At 33.5% G+C, this 24010-nt stretch overlaps 1 protein-coding gene across 4 annotated transcripts in view; it reads left to right on the top strand.

The window, feature by feature from the left end:
- The first annotated feature begins 12007 nt into the window (after positions 1-12007).
- The window catches only part of LOC139516394 (signal-induced proliferation-associated 1-like protein 2), a 51428-nt gene continuing 39425 nt past the window's right edge, over positions 12008-24010 (top strand). For 3 of the 4 annotated variants that reach the window (XM_071306467.1, XM_071306464.1, XM_071306465.1), the window contains exon 1: positions 12009-12065. The gene's annotated coding sequence lies outside the window, so the exon portion shown is untranslated. Of the gene's footprint in view, positions 12066-24010 lie in introns of all 4 variants that reach the window. The other variant, XM_071306463.1, reaches the window with a different exon arrangement.

Genomic DNA, 24010 nt, shown 5'->3' with positions numbered 1-24010 from the left:
ATAAATGCCTAACAAATAAACGCAAAAGTAACCCATTATAAATTTTGACTTAAGACCAAAATATAACTTTATTTCTTAATGTATAAAGATGTACATAAAAGGGTTGGACTAATAGATTTTTTATTATCAAATTAAATTTTAAAATTCTGTACACTTTACTGATGTTTTTATTTAGTTCACAGGCTTTTATCTAGAAATGAAAAGTGCTATAATATAATAATGCAACTTTTAAACAAATATATCCACGTAATCAAGTCGATAATATAGAGTGGGGTGCTCATTTTCGCCGGGGACACAATTTCGCCGTTTAAGGATTTCAGTGAGTTGTAAAATCTTCAAAGGATGGCTGAAATGGAAGAAATGTACCCGTAAATTATATTTTTATAACAAATATAATATTTTTTTAAACTGAGACAAAATTGCGGCTCCTACCGAAAATGACCGAAAAACGGACAACGATTTTCGGACAATTTCCTGAATAAAAATCACAATTTCAAAGACGTATTTCTAAGTAAATATTTGACTAAATGCCCTAATTTTGAATTCTTTATACCTTTGAAATGTCTGCTATTCATCTATAATGCAATTGATTTGATAAAAATTGTTAAAAGCTGCGGTTATTTGGTTTTAAATAGATGTGTAAAGACGGCGAATATGTGTCCCCCATTGACAAAACATCCGGAAATTTCAAACACCCTTTAATCTAACTTTTCAGATGATTTTCTTAAAACAAACCGGTTTTCAAGCTTAAGTCTATTTTGCATTTGAAGTTATCTTCATATAGAAATATCAGTATACTTCAAAAACATTTAGATCTGAACATAAACTGTAGAAAACATGGAAAGATGTGGCGAAAATGAGCACCTCACTCTAGAGGAATAGATATTGATATGTTGTTTCCAGGGTGATCCTACTTGACCCAAACGACGTTGGATTTGTTTGGTTAATAACTGTTTTAACAAATGACACCATCAATATTCACATGAACGCCTGGAAATAATATTGGACGAAATTTAATCCACGGCTCGTGAGAATTTTTCTTGTATGATAAAGAAAGAGGAATATGCTTAAAGGAAGATTAATCGATGAGAGATTTACTTACAAAGCAAACAAAAGAAAAAGATAATTTTAACTGTTGGTGGCAGGTTACTTTATTTTGAAATTTGCATGATTTCTACATTTCTGAATTCACGAACAGACTGAGTTATTACATACTAAGTTAGTGGTACTTGCTTTTTGATAGTTAAATATGTTGTATATTTTGTGAGATGAACGACTGCGTCAAAATAAACCCAATAATGAATGTGAAATTGAGTGCTAACAGTTTTCAACCTTCCCGCTACTGATGTTTTACGATATATATACTAGGAGTGATTTGAATGGAGTAAAATATTGGACATATATAATAACTCGTTATATAGTAGTCCCAGGAGTAAAAGGCCATTGATGCATACGAAAAATGCTTTTCACAATTATTTATGCTCGATGTAAATTCGGTGCTTGTTGGTCAAATAGGTTAATACTTCTATAATAACTGTTAATTCGGCTGTTTTCCGCTCTTTGGTCGGGTTGTTGTCTCTTTGACACATTCCCCATTTCCATTCTCAATTTTATAATCAGCTATCAACATTCTTGGTTTGTACAAGGACGTATGTTAGTTATACGTCCTTGGTTTGTATCAAATTTATATAATATATATACAAGTGTTGCGTTTTCATTGGCACTCAGTATATATAAATAGAACCATACAAATAGTTAGCAAATACATATAAAAAAAGATGTGATATGATTGCCAATGAGACAATTCTCCACAACAGACCAAAATGACATAGAAATTAACAATTACAGGTCGCCACACACCCTTCAACAATGAGCAAAGCTAATGCAGCATAGTCGGCTATAAAAGGTCTCAAAATGACAATGTGAAACAATTCAAAGGAGAAAAATAACGCTTATTTATGTACTAAAAATAAAGAAAAAACGAATATGTAACGCATAAACAAACGACAACCACTGAATTACAGGCTCCTTATATCATGTTCTCAGATATCATCTTCCAATTTAAAAAAATCACGAAAAATTGAACCTATTATGTGTTGCTCTCCTAGCTATAAAATGTATCCAAAATCAAAGATGTGGAACATATTCTATCATAATCATTTGGTAACTAATGCAATTAGTGTCTCTTCCATGCCTGTCTTGAACATAAAAACTAAACTACATATAAAATAAACAATACTCCTAATGCTCCGGTTGGTTGTCATCGTGCAACACAGTTAATAACACATATAGGAAAATCATAGAACTACATTTATCATAAAACACTGTCAAACATTCAAACATACTATCCACACTCATCTGTGTCCACACTTGTATATATAAAAAACTATATATATTTATCCGGTTTTGATCTCAATATAACTTGATATCTAGTTTAATTATTCTTAGAATAGTGTAATTTAATTATGAAAACAAAAATTACAGGTCATATGTGTGAATTTCTTCCTAATTAACCAAATTTTGATCAATAATTATACGGACTTTTGACTTGGAATCAATTCTCATGAATGACACGCAGCGTTAACCTTCACTTTCAATCCTTGATCACAACAAAAATTAAATCCACACATTTGATACATGAAACAAAATAAGATTAGACATGATACCTTTGAAAACCTGTTAAGACCTGGCATATGACTTAATACGACCCTAGAATGTTACAGATCTAAGAGTGTTGTTTTTATTTGCTTCTATATAAGTCATCCAGGCTCCCTGGATATTATCTACATCTATATCGTTGAAATGCAAAGGGTCTAAGACCCATCACGCAAGTACTAATTTGGTCATTCAATATGGTGCTCATTAAAAACGTATTTACATGTGAAATTAAAATCAAATGTTTGTTGCGTGACTACTCTGTTAAATAAGATGTGAGGCTGTTCTTGAATGCCTCTGCATCTTCTATATTTAACAGTCTTATTGGTAGAGTATTCCAGTCTTTGATGGTACGTGGAAAGAAGCTGTATTTGTAGGTGTTTGTTGAAGTTTGAAGGTTTCTAAATTTGCTTCGGTGGTATTGCCGTGTTGTCCTGCCTTGTTGTTCTACATAATCTGGTATATTTATGGCTATCTTTTTATGTAAAGCTTTGTGAAACAAGCAAAGCCTTTTTATTTTCCGTCTTATTTCTAATGATGGTAGTTTTAGCTCCTTCAGTAGACTAGTAACTGACCCCGGTTCTCTGCTGTATTGATGTTTGATGAAACGTGCTGATCTTCTTTGCACCATTTCTATCTGTTTGATGTGGTTTTCTTGATATGGATCCCATGCACTGCTTGCGTATTCAACGTTTGGTCTGACAATGGCTTGATATGCTCTTTTCTTAATTTCTTCTGGGAATTTGCCGATGTTTCTCCTCAGAAAGCCTAATGATTTATTTGCCTTTGCCGTGATGTTATTGATGTGTATATCCCATTTCAGATTGTTGGTAAACTGAACTCCTAAATATGGGTTTTGGCTTACATTTTCTAAAACTTGGCCATGCATATGATAGTTATGTAATATAGGTTTTTTCTTGTTGGTTATTCTTAGAACATAACATTTTGAAGCATTAAATTTCATCTGCCATTTAGATGCCCAGTCAATAAATTTATCTAGATCTTTTTGTAGTTGGTTACAGTCATCTTTGCAGTCTATTGCTAGGTATAATAGGCTGTCATCTGCAAAGAGACGCAACTTTGACTTGATGTCATCCCCAATATCATTGATGTACAAAAGAAACATCAATGGACCTAAAACTGTACCTTGGGGTACTCCTGATTTTACAAAGGCATTTGTAGATGTTTCGCCTTCAACTGCTACACACTGCTGTCGTTGTGTGAGCCAGGCCTTTACCCACTCTATTATTTTGCCATTTATTCCATAGTGCTCTAGTTTCCGCAGAAGCCGTATGTGAGGCACTACATCAAATGCTTTGCTGAAATCTAATATTAGCATATCCACTTGCTCTTTTTTATCTAGATGTTTTGCGATATCTTCAATTGTTGTTACTAATTGAGATTCGCATGATCTTTTCTGTCTGAAGCCGTGTTGGTAATCGACTAATATGTCATATTTTTCAAGATGTTGCATAATGTGTTTGAAAATGATGTGTTCCATGATTTTGCATGTTACTGACGTCAATGAAACAGGTCTATAATTTACTGGCAAGCTTTTGTCTCCCTTTTTAAAAAGTGCTGTGATGATAGCTGTAATCCAATCGTTTGGGACAGCCCCTTCATCATATGTTTTCTTGAATAATGTTGTTATGTATGGGGATATACTTGTGGCACATTCCTTTAGGACTCTGTTCGGTATGTTATCTGGCCCATTTGCTTTTTTCGGATTGACATTACTAAGTAACTTTCTTACTCCTTCTACTGTTATCTCTAGATGGTCTATATCAGGCGATGGGCTGCCATTTAATTTTGGTTGACTTGATGTATTTTCATCAGTAAAAACAGATACAAATTGATGGTTAAGTGCTTCTGCTTTCCCTTTGCTGTCTTCCATAAGTTTTCCGTTTGAAATAAGTGGTGCTACTCCACATGAGTCTCTTTTCTTTGATTTAACATATTGCCAAAACTTTTTTCCAACAACAGGTGTTTTTCTCTCACCCTCTTCGTCTACTTCCAATAGTTTAGATATGTAGTTTTGATGTGCTTCTTCTAATTTAGTTTTTACTGTTTTTCTTAGGAGCTTAAATTCTTCCCAGTGTTTTTCATTATTGGTACGTTTTGCCTTGTTGTAAACCCTTTGTTTTTTTCTGATCATTGTTTTGATCTCTCGATTGATCCATGGTACATTCCATCTGGTTGACAATATTTTAGTTGGGATGTTTGATATTATAGCCTGGGACAATATATCTTTAAAATCATTCCAGCATTCTTGTATGGTACTTGTATTTGCTTTTTGTATAAAATTATTCAGCTCTTTATCTAGTTGTTCATTTATTCCGTTCATGTTGCCCTTTTTGTAAATATATACTTTCCTTGGTACTTGCTTTTTTGTTTTTGCCTTTAAATTTATGTCAGTGATGACTATGCTATGGTCACTCATTCCATCTTGGACTGATATACTTTCAATGCTTGTTGGATTTGTTGTTAGTACAAGGTCTAATATGTTATCTTGACGTGTTGGTTCTTTTACTATTTGTGTTAGACAGTTTTCTTCAAGTGCTTCTATAAACTTGTTATTGGTTTCCATACTATAGTTGTGTGGTTTCTTTATTTGAAAGTTGTTATCTTCGTCTATTTCCCATTTTATGTCTGGCATGTTGAAATCACCAGTTAGTACTAGATTTGGTAGATTATTTGAATGTGTTAGCCTGGTTAACGATGTATTTAAGCTTTCAATGGATGCTATATTATTGTCTGGTGGTCGGTAATAGCAGCCTGTATAAAGTGGTTTACTTCCTTTTATCTCAATCTTATTCCAGCATATTTCACAATCGGTGTCTAGTGTGATTTCAGCTGTAGATAATAGATCTTTTCTTACCAAGTTTAATACCCCTCCACCTTCATGCCCTACTCCAAATATACGATCTTTTCTGTATACTTCATAAATATTTGTATCAATGAGTTCTGCATTTGAGATGGTTTTATCAAGGTGTGTTTCGGTTGCATGTATTATATGGGGTTCATGTGTATCTATAAGTGTGGTAAATTCGTTTCTTTTTTGCTGACTTCTCAAGCTTCTACAATTGACTGTCATGATTCGGATGTTATTTCTTCGCCTTGTTGATGAGTCATGTATTTCTGCTGAGTCATGTGATGTTTCAATTTGACTTTGTATTTCTGATTCAGATATATTTCCCAATTCGTTAAAAGAATTTTGTTGGACAAGATCATCTTCTATTTGCCCTGATGTATCTGACAGGTTTATTGTGGAACAAGATGGACATTCCCATGAGAATACTTTTTTGTTCATGAATGAGTTATACATTTTCGGTGTGATACCGCCACATTTAATGTGTACCCAAAAGTTGCATTCATCACATTGTATTGATCTATGGTTTATGGCCACAGGTTTTTTACATATACCACACGGATTGCGTGTTGGACCTGGATTAGCATGTATGTCATTTGCAAGTATTAGCGTAAGCAGCAGGAATAACTTAGTTGGTTTAGTATACTTATTTAAGTATGTAATTTTTATTTTCTGCATACAGAGACCTAAACTTGGTGTTAAACTATTCCAAGATTTGATGTTAAGATAAAATGTATGCTTAAATTCTGAAGTCGTAAGCTGATCATGGTGAGCTATTCTCGGTGTAATAGTAAGACAGAGGATGTAGCCGATAGCTACTAGGAGCATGACTGCAGTTGGTATAATATGTGCAAGTTGTGCATTATTCGCCATTTTGTCGTAGTTGGTGTTTCGGGTAGACCCACAAGATGAGATACTCAAGTGAAAATCTACCTGGCTTTTTTTCTAATTGTGTTGTTTTTCATGACTTTTGTATGTGTGTATTGTATTGTGTGTGTGTGTGTGTGTGTATTGTATTTTGTTATTAAGTCGATTTGAAAAGCTCACTAGAGCTTGTGTTATGTAGTTTATTGAACATCGACTCTAAATAAAACTTTGAATTGAATTGAATACTCAACTTAAGAAAACAAAAATTCCGATTTTATAAAATCAGTCGGAACCGCTAAGCATGATTTATTCATTCGGTCATTAATCTTATGAAATATAAAAATTCGTTAGCTGGCATAACAAATATAAGTTTTTGTGTTATAAGAGATCAAGTTTGTTGACTTACTTTTACAGGTTAAAATGGAAATTTAGTTTTTCTCAGAACGGGACTTTTTATCTTTGTTCCAAAATCAGAAGATTGCAGATAACGTAATTGTTAAGACGAACTTTATGAGATGCTCCTTCCTGAACTGAGTATACATGTAGGAATCTATGTTCATTATGCGTATATATGGTGAATTCAAACATTATCTGAATAGCGTTACAAAATTACAGCAATATAGTGTATATTCAAGAGCTGGAAAAGAAGACTGTGCAATGGATTGGCTGCCCAAAACATATTTCCAAGCCTCCGGGTCGAAGACCGTACTTTGACATATATACTGGTTTACTTTTGACGGAGAGTTGTCTCATTGGCACTCATACCACATCTTCTTATATTTATCATCGTATTTATTTACTCCCTGCGTTTGAAGAGGCTCTTTGAACATATTACTTTGAACTCTGAGTAAATAACAAATATAACTCATTTCTAGTATATTTATGTTTACATATACAGAAAAACGTATGTTGGGAATAAAGGGGGAGGATTAACAAAAATGTCCTGTCACTAAGTACCTGTAAGACAGCGTGCACTTTGAAATGAAATTAAAAATAGTGTTTATCAATTTTCAAACTTTAACAATAATGACTTACCTACCTCTGGAATTCTGATCTGGGTAGTGTTGTCTACGTTATTTTTCAAAATTACAATGACCCCGGGACTCCTGGACATTTTCGTTTACACTATGTCATGATGATGTAAGATGGTCATCAAGACAAGATACACCGCGGACCCAAAATGTTTTCATTAAAGGAAAATTCTATCGAACAAGTGAAATTGAAAACGTTTAAAATACTTTAAAAGTCAATGGTATATGTTGTGCAATGGCCAGTCTAAGTTACAGCGCTGATTTTGCAAAATGTTATTCATGCATGATAGCTGTTATTCTCAGACGAATACACGATTCTTGTTCAGTTGAAAGTGTTATCTTTCAGATTGATCAATATTACGGAAAAGGAAGTCGTGTTGTACTTCAATAACACTCAAATATATCTATATATGTAAATAGTTGTGTGGTAGTTGGTCACCGTAGCTGTCACGGTGTTTTCACAGCAAAGAAAAAAACAAAACAAAATTTTGTTAGTTTTGTTTGTTTGAATATAACTGAACATGCTAATCAACAATTCTTCGATTATCAAATTGTAAATTAAACGCGAAAAATACATTTTTGTAGTTCACTTTTTGTTTAGATATCGAAAATGGAAATAATAATATATTGCATACATGTCATACATCGAATTTTACTTCAAAATTCACACAAAATAGAGAGATAAGATAAATTTATTTTATTAAAGTGTCACGTATTGATCTTACACAATAGTAAAATATTTACATAAGTACAATCACATAAAAAAAAAGATCAACACCCAGCCTAAAAAGACTTATTAGACACTGTTATATACATATAAAACAGCTCAATCACACAATGTAAAAAAATAGAAATAATATATAAAAAAAACTTGCAAACCTGATAAATTAAACGGACTAATAAAAATTAGATTTTAAAGAAATGTAAGAATGTTAAATACACCTAGTTTAAAAATTGCGTCTAACGACTAAAACAAAATTATGGGTCAAACTGCGATAAGAATAAAATATTATATGCATTAAATAATTACATACCTTCTCTTGGTGTATCAACAAGTAGAGTGACAGTGACAGGTGTTTCTCTAAAAAAAAGAAGATACAAAATGATGAAACAGCTTGTACTTTATAACATAATCTATATTAATTGAAATATTTTTTTTCTTCAAAAAATATTTTATTCTTATCGCAGTTTTACCCATAATTTTGTTTTAGTCGTTAGACGCAATTTTTTGAGATATAAAAAAAAACATGTTTAACTCCGCCACATTTTTACGCCTGTCCCAAGTCAGGAGCCTCTGGCTTTTGTTAGTCTTGTATGATTTTTAATTTCAGTTTCTTGTGTATAATTCGGAGTTTAGTATGACGTCCATTATATAGATATTTGTTTAGGCGCCAGCTGAAGGACGGCTCCGGGTGTGGGAGTTTCTCGCTGCATTGAAGACCTATTTGTGACCTTCTGCTGTTGTCTGAATGTTCTATGGTCGGGTTGTTGTCTCTTTGACACATTCCTCATTTCCATGTATTCTCAATTTTATTGTGTTTATACCAGTTCAATATATCAACAATAGTATCGTTGTTCCACGTGAATACTTGCGATTAAGGAAAACTGTACTTGCATATTCCCTTTGCGTCCAACGACAAATATTTGTGATGATCTGATACCAGAATTACAGTAGTGTCCTAAACAACGATAGTATATCGAATATAATGTTTTGTGACGTGACAGAAGGTCGGCATTCATAATTTAACTAACATTGCCCCTATTCCCCCTATGTTTTCTTTCAGTATTTGAAATACTGTCGGCATTCATATTGGAATTAACCACCAGTGCTTCACTTCTATAAATTTTTCAACATTTTTTGTGTGACAGACGTTCGCCATTTATGATAGAACCAACAGTACCCTTCTCCCTTGAGACGACGTTTCCTTGGTATGTTTGAAATACTGTCGGCATTCATATGGGAACTAGCAGTGCTTCACTTCTACCCGATGTTGTTTGTTTTTTGCAATATTTTGTGAAATGTGAAAAGACGGTTGGCATCCAATGACCATACAATCAAACCAATATTGTTTCGAATTCTCTCCTTTTTCTTTTCTTGTAATGTTTGGTGACGTCAATTCAGAAAGGAACCAATAGTGCTTGACTTCATCCAGTAATGTTTTGTGAAAGACGGTTGGCATTCATATCTAATCCAACCGAGCTTCTGGCATCCCCTAGTCTTTTCTTCTAATTTTGGTGAAATACAATTGATATTCACATTGGAACCAATAGTGCTTGACTCAGTTATTCCCAATGTTTTTTTCCACGGTTTTGTGAAGATGCTTGGCATCCATGTTGGAACCAAAGAAACACTGAATGCTCCTCTTCTTCACTGATTTGCTCCCAGGCTTTTTATACAGCAGACTATAGCTTCGTTTGGGAGCTTTTAAAGAAATCTTAACTTAAGGATGTACTTAGGTGATCTTAGGTGAAAATAAAGAAATAAAGAATTTAAAATTGATACTATATATGCTGGAATAGTATTAGTTAAGGACCAACATAAGCTATAAAAAAAATATTGATAGGTCATGGAGCTCCCTTTCGAGATCTTTGATATATTACCTTTTATGAGCTATTAAGTCTTATATTCAAAGATAAGTAGGTGTATATATATATGGGGCATCCTTTCGGGTATAACTGTGCCGACAGCACTTGCCAAATCATACCCTGTTTTAACCAGAAAACCTTGAAAAACATACCCTGTTTTAAACAAATATTGAAAAACATACCCTGATCTAGACACGCTCAGAAAATGTATACCCTGTTCTAGACCGTATAAAATAGATGCTGTTATAGACCCGGGTTCTATAGGGCTTTATCTTAAACAGTTAAATAAGCGATCATGTACTAGACAAAAACTATGTTAAAAAAACTGTTCTCTCCAGCAAGGCATGAAAAAGCGGTCCTGTTCTAACCAGCCGAACATAAAAAGGACCCTGTTCTAACCAACAGGACATAAAAAGGGACCCTGTTCTAACCAACAGGGCATGCAAAATTAAGGGATCCTGTTTTGCGGCACACTCATAGACCTCATACCATTGAAAATATAGGAAGTACCCCCCCCCCCCCCCCCCCCCCAACACGAACTCCACATAAAACCGGGAGTGAAATCAGGTGCTCCGGAAGGGTAAGCATTTCCTGCACCGTATAAGGCACCCGTCGTGTTATTTCTTTGTTCAGTTCGGTATAATGATGGATAGTTATTATGACTGAGGAAGAATATCATATATGATTTCTGACACTCTTTTTCATTTTTGTCATTATATAAATAACACATAGTTGAGAGGGTGATAGAGCAGATTGTTACCCCGAGAAAACATTGTCAACCGCGGCGAAGCCAAGGTTGACAATGCTTTTTCGAGGGGTACCAATCTGCTCTATCACCCTCTCAGCTATGTTACTTAATTCATTATACTGAATGTCCTATCATTATTGTCTTTTACAGATTAATTTTATTTTAAAAGTATTTTCTATGATGTCACGTACATAACAACGTAACTTACGGCCCCGGGTATCGGGTATTAGAAAAGACAACAAAATTTAAGCAAGATGTGTTTTTTTTTTTATTTTGACAGTCAAATAATAAAATCTGAGCCAAAACTTGATGTTAATTCATAATCCTCTAAATTATTTTTGATTGGTCTGGGCGAGAGGGTAACATTGGAAAATAAAATTTGTCACCTGCTCAGCCATTAACACCCTCGTATTAGCAGAGACGAATGTAGGACAGAAAGTCACAGGACAAAAAGTCACAGACAAAAAGTCACGGACAAAAAGTCACAGGACAAAAAGTCACAATTCATTTTTTCTGATTATTTTCTTTGAATAAAAAACGCTTATTTCTACAAAAATATTTTTGTATTTTTCTTGAACTATTGTATATAAACCAACTTTGTAAACAAAATTTATCAAAGAAATATCTAAGATGATCAAATAATTGTTAAAAAAAACAAAATGTCAAAGTGGCTTGGCACTTAAATGGCTTCATGGTGCCTAGAAATCTTTCTTTTGCGTGATTAAAATTAAATAAATCTTCACTTTTCAAATATAATGACACATTTCCTAAACTTTGATATGAATATATGTATTGAAAAGTAAATATTTTAAGATATTTCTCTTGTATATTCAAACAATTGTCAACAGATTATTTGTGACTTTTTGTCCTGTGACTTTTTGTCCTACCAAATTTGTGACTTTATGTCCTGTGACTTTTTGTCCTGTGACTTTCTGTCCGTTTACCAGCAGAGACATATATAATATTACAATTGTATTATATGTCTCTGGCATTAGTCAATCAAAATATGGCATTTTAACATGAAGTATAATAAATAAAAATCTCAAAAATTAAATCCCAAAATAAAAAAAACCCTTTAACAATGACAAATAGACTAGAGACGGCCGGATTTGTATAGTAAAAGCTGTTTTTACACATTCTCGTAATATATTAATGACTATAGGTGAAATCATACACGATAATCATAATGTTCCCGCTGGTATACTTTTTGTAACATTTTTAAAGACAGAGGGCGTATTTCTGAAACAAATCACGTGACACGGGTAAAAGGTACTTTCAAGATGGCGACTGTGTGTTGATAATTTACCTGGTGAGTTCACCCTTTTCGATAAATCATTTGTCCTTATAAAAATGTGCCGAATCGATTGTTATCGACCTTAATGGCATTTTTTAACCACATACCCGACATATATGTTTTGATAAGTCAAGGTTTTTGCTAGGTGAGTCAGTGTTTACTGTTTTCTACCCTAACTGAGTCAGCACCTGAGAAGAGAGTCTATCATACACTATGTAACGCTTCCTGAACACAATCATTTACAACGATCTGTATAGTCAAAACAATGCAAACAACAGCATATGAAAAGTAGGTTTCTCTTGAGACTAAGTAATACCGTACCATTACCTAGAAGGGGGTATGTATTAATTGGATCCCATTTGAAAGTGGCTCTATAATTTTTGGTTCAGTTGCACTTCTCATATTCTTCTAAATATATATGAAAACTATATCAAAGATAAACAGTATGTGCAGGATATACAGCAGGTGCAATAGACCACTTTCGAGCTCATCCATCACAGGAAAAAACTCGTCAATTATACGCGCCTTTAAATTATGACGTCATTTACCAGATATAGGGGATCGCCTGTATCCCTGCACTATTTACGTTCACCAAGTGTCTTAGTGATCAATGTGCAGGATAAACTAGAAATAATGGTTGTTCTGTAGGTACTTAATGACAATTCACTAATGACAGCAATGCTGATTGTCAATTTTGAGAATTCAATTTGCCGAATAATTCGTACAATATAGAATTGTAGTTTTCCAACCAATCGCTCAACATTGGAATGGAAGTGACGACGCCCCTAAACGCAGAAATGACGTTCACTTAAACCAGAGTTTTTGCCGAAAATGCATCGAATTCGAAAGTTGTCTATTGACTGAAGTTTCATTTACATTTTATCATGTTTATATATGAGGGTGGTAAAGGGTTATTTTTGTGCAACGTTTTCAGCCTTTTTATTTTACATATTTTTGTGTTTTAAAGTTTTATTTCTCGGGTCAGTGCTCTTAATTTCTTGTGCATGTACCGCATTTTATTAAAAAGTCGGTGTTTTACCTTCTGAAACTTAGGTATTCTACAATGTAACAGAAATTGATGTATATTGTTACCATTGTACTTTTGCAATATGTATGGTATTAATGAAGTCCATCAAATTACTATGAATAATATTGTTTTTAAATAAGATGCAAGTAGCGGACGCCTAAAGGTGACCGCAAGGTCTTCATGTCCATAAATAATGGCTACATAATCTCCAAGTACAGCTGAGTTATAACTTCTGGTCCTTTTTCCTTAATATTAACATTTGTTCCTCATGCTTTGTTTTACCCAACTCTTATTTATGGTGCAATGTTTTTTCAATTTTTATTTCACTTGTTTCCGTGTTCAGTACCCCCCTATACCACTCTCTTATATGATTTTCTCTTCAAATAAAAGAGGATAAAAATGCCCTTTACTGTCAGGCACTAAACAGTAATTTTTGAAGGCTATCGTTAGGGTCAAATTGATCAATCATTTATTGCATGCCCCAAAAATTACAGTTAAAGTCATTTTGCAGGAATTATTATTGTTCTGAAGGTACCCCATTACCATACTCTTAAAAGGTAAACATACATGTATGTAATTATCTGTCCATGTGTTTTAACAAATTAATCAAATTATAAATATTTTATAATGGATTTCCCCTTTTTTAATTACAGCAATTTGCAGATAATTTAACTGCTTTAAACATATTTTATGTCATCGTTATGTTTTCTACACCATTTATGATATTTAGATACTTAATTATTACATGCATTAAAAGATTTAGAAAAAATAGTCCTCATTGAATGTGCTTATAGATTGTCATAAGATATAGATGTATATTATATCCAAACATAGGGGAGAGGGCATACGGTTTTACCCTTGTTCCTCCGTATGAATGTCCTCTAGATACGTCCCAAACAATTTATTTCCATGCTCTAACTTTAGTTTGTCCCAAACAAATATTATAAAACTTATACCTAATGCTAATTACCACAAAACACAGATCAAGTTTGAATTTTGGTGGTGTCTCTTTTACTGTTCTAGAGTTATGCCCCTTTACAAATGTTATCAAACGTATACACAATGCTTATTATCACAAAACTCAAGTCAAGTACAAATATGAGTAACATCACTGTTACAGTTCTTGAGTTACATGTATGTCCCATTATAACCTTATAACTTATATGCAAGCGGGGGCATCATCTGTGTTTCATGGACACATGTACATTCTCCATTTAATTTTTTTAATAAAAAGGGAAGCTTTTGACTCAAATCATTATTTTAATCAAGGAACAAAAATGTAAACTGATTAAGTACATTGATATTCTTGGAAATATTGACAAACATCTTTGTTATTTGCAATAAATTTAAATCTGACAAACTTCTGGTATCCTGTTTTCTGAGATATTAAAATTTATTAAAAGATATCTTACTGTTTTTGCCATTACCCAATTAATCCAGTTCTTATATACAGCTCACTAAGATGACTATTTAAAGGCATAGATTAGAGAATCAAAGACGGTAAGAGCTGAAATCATTTGAGTTTATTATGTCTCCGAATACAAATTTTTGGTAAATTTATTGTCGATTATCTTATACAATCATGTTTGTGATGCTTCAAATAGAGTAAGATTATGATAAGCATGATAAAAGACATTGCTTTATTTAAAATATAAATATTTAATATTATAAGTTTTCAATGATTTTTATGCCCCCTCTGTAGCGGTGAGGGCATTTATTTTTACCCTTGTCTGCAAGTCCTGAAATTTTATGAAACTTATGCACAATGCTTAGTAACTCAAAAAACAGATCAAGCTTGAATTTGGATGTCAAAATTTTTATCTTTCCAGATTTATGCCCCTTTACAAATGAAAAAACAATGTTGATATTTTTTTATTCTGTTCTCTTACTTAAGTTTGCCTCAACCAAATTTTATGAAACTTATGCACAATGATTAAATTTTTATTACCACAAAACACAGATAAAATTTATTTTACATTAAAAAAAGCAACAATGCCCCCAAAATTATCTTCATTTTGATTTTTTCAACACTTTTATAAAATATGATGATCAGATGTTTTGGACACAAATATTCTAATAGTTTATTGCAATTTTGTTTATGTTAAAAGAATTTTCAGTGTAGATTGACTGGCATACTATTTACCAATTATGAATTAGATGACATGCACAAGGAATTCAAATTGAGGAATAAAGTTTGAATCCCTGGAGAGACAGTGATACCAATGTAAAGTGTATACATATAAAGAGGGCACTTCTTGTTTAACTCATGAATGAAATTTATCTTTTCAAAGATTAAGGCCAAATAAAAATATATGTGTGGTTCCAGTAACCCTACCGTCCCTACTTTTTCGGCTTAAAAATAGCCTACTCTAAAGATTTTATTGTCATTTTTCATTAAGCACTGTTAAAGTCAGAATGTTGCTCCCATAGACTCAATGTAACAAGAAAACATAAAATAAAAAAAAATCCCTACCTACCTACCCTAACTTTTTGTCAGATGTAACTGGAACCACACATACTTTTTTATTTGGCCTAAGAAGAAACAATATGCCTCTTGTTTATAACCTTATCTTTTTACAGAACCTTCATGTCTACCATAAGTCTACATGAACTTTCATGAGTAACATGACGTATAACTTCGCTTTTTTCCGATAAGGATGTTTTTTTTATTATGTAAGTTTTCAACATGAATTTATAATTGAAACAGTTTGAAATTGTATATTACTTGATACAAGCTTAAGACAACAGTTACTTTCAGAAGTTAATCTTTAGAAGTTTGTTATGGAATTTAGATTGATAAACATTATCTGTTTTATGTGGGAATCTGACAAACACATCAATGAGGAAATTACTGATCAAAAGATTACCACCTAATAAAATACTGAGGCTAGAGAGGGTCTACACGATAGATTAAATGTTTCATTACTAAGTACAAGTATTAATAGACTTTAAGATTTTGATTATTTCACCAAGAAATTGGAAAGAGTCTATGTTTCTGTCTCGAGACTTTGTTTTATTATGTGAAGAATAAATTGAATTGTAATAGTCAGATTAAGGGGGCCCAAGGAGGGTTGGCACAGACACCAAGTTATGGAGATACATATATGGTTAATGTATAGACTTTTACATGTCCCACTCATTCATTGTCTTGTTTTTGGTCCTCTTTTTCATAATGCTGTATCTGCATGTGAAATTGTGAATAGCATCACTGATTTAAGTCATTAAAACCAAATTGAGTGTTTTTTTCTGTCTTTTATAATAAATGAAAAAAGTAAGAATCTGGTTTTACACTTATAAATCTGATGATTGAGAATTAAAAAAAGATGTATTAAAATGCAGCTGACTCGTAGTATTATTTTGCATAAATTTGAATACTGTAAATTCAGAAATTATTGCGAGGTTTTTATTATTGCGAATAATGCGACAGAGTTGTAAACGCAATAATTAAAACTCGCATTTTGTAATATCTTAACTGAATTAAGCATGACTTTTCTCAAAATCGTAATAATTAAAATCGCATTTAATTTAAAATGACAAAATCGCAATAATAAATGAACGCAATAATTTCTGAATTTACAGTACATACTGGATTAAAATTTTAACATGTACACTCATTGCACAGACCCTTCAGTAAAACCGTAAACCTGATGATCAGGACTGTGGGATGACCTAAACAAAGTAGGTGAAAATTGTGATACAATGGGATTAATCATCATAATCACAAGTAATTAGTCCAAGAAAGACACGATAAAAACAGGACTGAAAGAAATAAATAATATAACAGCACTTGCTCAGTAAAAAACACCATATACAAACAAATGTTTTGAGCATCACAAACTCTGATCATTAAAAACCTAAGGGTTATGCTGAGGTGCCATACAGAATTTAAAACATTCTTCATCAGTGAAAAAATTATAAATCATGCAATAATTAATTTGATAGAATTTGTAATTTTGAAGGTAATGACTCTCTTAAAGCTTGAAGCAAAACTCTAAACATTCCTTTGAAAAAAATTATATTGAGGGTCTTAGTAACCAAAAAAATGGTTTAAAGTCAAATATGTGTATGTTATGGATGATAACTGTTAGCTCAAAACCCCAAATACATATAAGTTAAAATCGGGAAATGTTAAAAATTATGTAACCATCTTCACACAGGTAATCGTACACATGTAATGTATTGATTGTCTTGATAAAACATATCTCCCCATTAGCAGTTTAAGCTATATTTATTTATTTTTCAAACTATTTGTAAAAAATTCAGTATAGGGAAATATTTCTAGTTTCCCTTTTAAACAATACATATGACAGTCAGTCATTAGAACCTCTTGAATAGATAACATCTCAAGCTTATTATAATAACATTTTTTAAAGTAGTTCTGAGCTCTATTTCCCTTAAAACAAAATTCAGGACATGAATCAGTAAACTTATGTAAATATTTTTTCCAAATATAATTGATGATGATGGAGGTACATGTACATGTAATAAATTTCTTAGAAGAATCGATGGTAAATATGCAAGGATTTCTTTTCTTATTTCATGTATTTATTACATATTAGGGCAATTTACTACACAAACCATGATTTTCATTTTGTTTCTAATGATTTTGGTTTTCTTATTGAAGAGCTATTCTAAAAATGCAAAAAATTCATGACAAGTTAAATAAAGGCAACAGTAGTATACCGCTGTTCAAAACTCATAAATCCATGGACAAAAAACAAAATCGGGATAACAAACTAAAACCGAGGGAAACGCATTAAATATAAGAGGAGAACAACGACATAACACTAAAATGTAACACATATAGACAAAATCCCACGAGAATAACAAATATAACATATATATATAACATCAAAACCAAATACATGAATTTGGGATAGACAAGTACCGTGACACGTCTTATCGCAATGTGAATTTACACTCAAAAATAAGAGAAAACAAACGACACAACGTTATAATGTAATACACACAGAAACGAACTATAATATAACAATGACCATATTCCTGACTTGGTACAGGGCATTTTTAAAGGAAAAAATGGTGGGTTGAACCTGGTTTTGTGGCATGCCAAACCTCGCACTTTTATGGCCATGTGAAATATAACATCAAAATGACAACACAGGACTACAATATAAATAAATTGGAGAACACAATAGACAAAGAATCACACGAACAACAGCCAACAAAAGGCAACAAGTTCAAAATTTTAATACGCCAGAAGTGTATTTTGTCCACACAAGACCTATGTGTGACGCACAGATACAAAAGTTTGAAAGCCGAAACGAGTACAAAGTTGAACAGCATCGTAAACATTGTTAAACATTCAGGTAAAAATGTAGATATAAGAATTTTGTAATTTTAATGTTATTGTGGCGTAATCAATTCCATCTAAGATTTGATGGTCAGTTCTTAATCAGTTTAATGATCTTTCATCTTGTTTAATGTGACACTTTATACAGTACTTTAGTTGCACAGTTGAACTGCAATAGTTTATCCAAATAACTAAGACCATTAATCAATGCCTTACATAAATTAAGAACATGTTTATAGCTGGATCTTGTGAGAAACTTCATGTATTGCATTGGTCAGTTATATTGGAGTAGTAGCTTGAAGTAACATGTTGTTTTATAGAGCTGGAATTTAGTAACGTTGTGTATTGGAAGTTATAATTGTGAATATATATTATATATACATGTACTTTTATAAATATGATTAAACATGTGAACATTAAATGGACTTCGTTATATAGACAGTACTAAGTGAGCTTACGGAGAAACTTTACAATAGCTAGTTCCCTATATTAACGGGCAACATGGATTACGATCCCGGATACGTAGATCCGAAATAATGACATAGTCCTAAAAGCCACACACAAGAAAGCCCCGTTATATCTGGTGGAGGATTCGGATTGAATGTCATACAATTTAAGAAATAGACAAGTAACTGAAATGCCTGGAGACGAGCATAAATCTGTGGAAGCTAGTGGTGGAAAATTGGAGACAAAGGAACCCCAATTGGATGAACTTCTTATTACCCTCAATAAAATGACTCATGTGATGGAAATAAATACAAAACGTGGAAACAGTGCGTCAAACATCGCTATGGATACTTTTTCAGGACACCCTTCCGAAGATGCAAAACAATGGCTGGAAAAATTTGAGGCCTGGATTGTTTTTAATGGCTGGTTACAAAATGTGGACAAAACTGTCAGTGCAATGCAGCTTAAACTTGAGGGCAATGCACTCTCATGGTTTCAGGCTCTACCCAACATGACAAAGCAAAGTACAAGTGCATTGTTCAAGGGATTTTCGGACCATTTTTTATCTCTTCATCCAACGTGGATGCTGGAGCAACAGCTATACGAACGCTCATTAAGTTCAGGTGAGGGTCTAGAAGAATACATCACGGACATACAAAGACGGTGTAAGAGATTATTGAAAACTGACAGGGAGACAGTGACAGCGTTTATTCGTGGTCTCCCGGCCTCTGTTCGGTTATTTGTGATACAAAAGAACCCAAAGGATTTTAAAGAAGCAATTCAGTCCGCGAGACTAGCACAGGAGTCTCTGGCAGCTTTTCCCTCTTTCGATACTGGGTCAAATAACATTATTCAGCAAACGCTAAAAGAGCAACATGAAGCAATTCAACTCCTTACAAAGTCGATACAACAAATGAAGGCAGCAGATGACGGCGCGCGTATAAATTCCGCTAAAGAAAGAACGAACTCTAACAATAAATGCCAATTGTGTGATCGATTCGGACATCAAGCAAAAACATGCCGTCTGTTGAACGCAAGTTCAAACATGAGGACTCCGCAAAGGAATGGTGTGTGTTATAACTGTGGAAAACCAGGACACTTTGCGCGTGAGTGCACGGAAAACTAAAGGCGCCTAGCAAAGACGGGCAATTTGTTAGGCACGAGATGAACTTGGATGATAATCGCCCTGATGTAAGTGACAAGTATGGAACTTTTGACAATAATTATGTATCAATGTGTCAGTCTTCTTTATTGAACAATTTTATTAATGTAAATATAGGTAGTTTATCAATGCATGCAATGATTGACACAGGTGCGGACATTAGTGTAGCTAATCCGTCAATTTTATCTAAACTTGACTCTGTGGGTATTAATGTTGTTGTTAAGCCATCTGATAAGAAAGTTATAATTACTGCAAATGATGAACATGTAGAAATTGTAGGGACAATTAATGTTGATTTGAAAGTAGGTGATGAGAGTTCAGATGTTAAATTTTATTTAGTACCTTGTTTGACCCCACAGTTAATTTTAGGTTTAGATTTTTTAAATCATCAGGGCGCTGTTATTGATTTTAATGCACAGAAAATTTCTTTTGATCCCCGACGTGTATTAATTGCCAAGTCAGATATAACTGTTCCGCCAAAGTCTGAGGTGGTAATTGCGGCAAAAATTAAAGGTGCGCAATTACCGGAAAATGTTTTAGGTTTAGCGTCAGAATCACTTAGTTTGGCTTCTCGTGGGTTATTAGCCGCAAATTCGATTGCACATGTTAGCAATGGAACAGTTATGCATGGCTTGTGTAATATTTTTGATAAGCCTATTAAAATTAAGAAAAACTCCAATGTTGGGAAATTTGTATGCATTTCTAGAGATGATAAGTTGTACGATATCAAGTTAGAAAATACACAACAAGTGGGCGGAGTTAATAACAAGAGAGACATTGATTTGCCAGATGTGTCACGTGATTTGAAGGTTGAGGAGCGTGGTCAGCTGAATGATTTACTTAGGAAATACTCTGACGTATTTGTAAATAAAGAGGGCAAGTTAGGTCAATGTGATGTTATCGAACATGAAATACACATCCCCGACACGTGTAAACCGATAAGGCAAAGGCCATACAAACTGGGCGCAAAACAAAAAGAGGTATTAGAAAATGTAGTATCAGACATGTTGAAAGACGGTATTATAGAACCAAGCACTAGTCCGTGGGCAGCACCTTGTTTATTGGTCGCTAAAAAGAGTAATAATACAACAAATACAGATTATCGTTTCGTGGTTGACTATCGAAGAGTAAATGAATGCATTGAATTAAACGCACATCCTTTATTGACTACAGAAGATGCTTTAGAAAGCGTCGGCGCTAAGCAACCAACGTACTTTTCGGCGCTAGATTTAAAAAGTGGTTTTTATCAGTCCAGTATACACCCCAAGTCTAGACCTTATACTGCATGGAGATGTCATTTAGGGCTGTTTCAATTTCGTCGTTTACCCATGGGTCTCAAAAACTCACCACAAATGTTTCAACGTCTCATGGAAACTGTTTTGCACGGGTTGACATTTAAATTTTGTCTCATATATCTTGACGATATAATAGTATTCTCAAAAACTTTTGAAGATCATGTTCAGCATTTAACAGCAGTGTTTGAACGTTTGAAAAATGCAGGTTTGAAGCTGCATCCTAAAAAGTGTACATTTGCCAAGCGACAGATTAAATATTTGGGACATATAGTGAGCAGTGACGGAATTTTACCGGACCCGGATAAAATAAGTGCCATCAAAGACTATCCGATACCAAAACGTCTCAAGGACGTTCGTGCATTTCTTGGACTATCAGGTTACTACCGCAAGTTTATTAAAGACTATGCTAAAATCGCATCCCCCTTATATGCGCTTACTAAGAAGAATGTGGATTTTATTTGGACTGAACAGTGTGAAAATGCGTTTAAACTACTAAGAGAAGCTTTAATTTCACCACCTTTATTGGCTTATCCAGATTTTGACGAACCGTTTCAACTGTATACGGATGCAAGCTCATTTGCTCTCGGTGCGGTGTTATGTCAAACACAAAATGGGACAGAAAGAGTGATTTGTTATTCAGGACGATCGTTAAGTAAACAAGAGCAACAATACGGAATAACGGAAAAAGAGTGTTTAGCGTTGGTGTATGCAGTGAAGAAATTTGACTGTTATTTGCGTTTTACAAAATTTACTGCGTATGTAGATCATTCAGCACTAAAGTGGCTATTAACTTTGAAAGAACCAACTGGAAAATTTGCTAGATGGATAGCTTTGTTACAGTCTTATAGTATGGAAATACTATATCGCCCCGGGACTACTCATGGAAATGCGGATGGAGTGAGTCGCCGTGAATATGAGAATGTCACTGATCAGGACATGGAGTCGTTAATAGATATTTTGCCGTATGGGGCTGTAATTGATAAAACTGGTAATAACGTTAAAATAGTGAAGAAGCATTCCCCGTTTGTACGTAATATTACGGATAATGACAATATCGAAATTGACAATTTCATCTATGCCAATAGCTTCACAGCCGTTTGAACGTGTCAGTACAGATATATTAGGACCGGTATCAAACTCTGGAAAATCAAAGAACCAGTATGTATTGGTGTTCATTTGTTATCTTACAAAATATGTAGAACTAATACCGTTAAGTGACATTAAAGCAGCAACTATTGGTACAGCGTTTTTACACAACGTGGTGTGTAGACATGGAACACCATTATTTTTACACTCAGATAGAGGTGTGAACTATTTGTCTAATATTGTTAAAGAGACATGTAAATTACTGGACATTAAAAAGACTCAAACCACAAGTTATAGACCGCAGTGTAATGGACAAAGTGAACGAATGATGTCTACAATAAAAGATATGTTGTCAAAGTATATTGAAGACAATTCCGACTGGGACAGATATATACCTTTCATACAATTTGCATATAATACTTCGCCGTCAATAGATTCAACAGACTATTCTCCGTTTTTCTTAGTAAATGGTCGTCACCCGAAATCGTTTTTAGATACACATTTACCAAACATGGAGGTAAACGTTACTGCGAGAGAATACATAGTGCAAACTTTAGAAAACATTGAAAAAGCCAGAGCTGTAGCACGTGAAAATCTTCAAGAGCACAAAACTGAGATGTTAAACAAAGCGAATAGAAACCGTGAAAATTCGAACTTTAGTGTCGGTGACATTGTTTATTTGTATACGCCAGCCACAACTCCAAATTTGAGTAGGAAGCTACGACGCCCTTGGACGGGGCCTTTTTATATTGTGGAAAGATTGTCCAAAATACACGTCCGACTGAGAAGAAAGTGTGACGGTAAACTACTTAAGACTAGAGTACACGTCGACAGGATAAAACCTGGTTTCGTTTGGACCGGCGAACCTCGTGATCCGAAACCACCACCCAATGAACTAGAACCGTTGGAAATACATGAAAATGACATTCCTGGTGACAATTTCGAACAAGTGGAACCGGAAGTTCAACCAAGTCAAGTTCCAATAAATGAAAATGTTCAAGACAATATTAATAACAATAAAGACAATAACGTCTTCTCAATAGAAAAAATCATAAAAAAGAAGAAAGTTGGAAAGAAATGGACTTACAGAGTTAAATGGTTAGGGTATGGCTCCGCTGAAAATTCGTGGGTGGAATTTGAGGACTTGACACCAGAATGCCAGGAATATGTTAAAGAAATGCATAACAAAATCCCTTCTTCTAAATAAATTTTTGAAAGTGCTTTGAATTCAATATTTTCATTTTTGTAAATAACTTTTCAATTTTCATTTTTATTCATTTAGTTAGTTTTTTTTTTTATATATATATATTACTAGCCTATGCTTAGTTTTTTTTTATTGTATATTATTTCTTGTTTGCATTAACTTTTGTATGATTTTGTGTATTACACATGTTTGATTAAGCTAGATTTAATCTCTTTCCATTACGAGAGTGGGCGTGTTGTGTGTATAGTTAAGTAACAAGGGTTGCTTATACTATTTTAATGTATATGGGAGTGCCCATGAAATAGATTGACAGGTTGGTCATTCAGAGTTCTATGGTGATACGGTCACATAGTAGTGAAATTGCAGCTAATGAGATGCTGATTTTGTTTGTAAATTGATTTATTTGATGGCCCAGAGATAATGATTAG

This window comes from Mytilus edulis, chromosome 3 (assembly GCF_963676685.1).
Source record: "Mytilus edulis chromosome 3, xbMytEdul2.2, whole genome shotgun sequence".
NCBI classification, from domain to species: Eukaryota; Metazoa; Mollusca; class Bivalvia; order Mytilida; family Mytilidae; genus Mytilus; species Mytilus edulis.
This window is presented reverse-complemented; position numbering and strand designations above follow the sequence as displayed.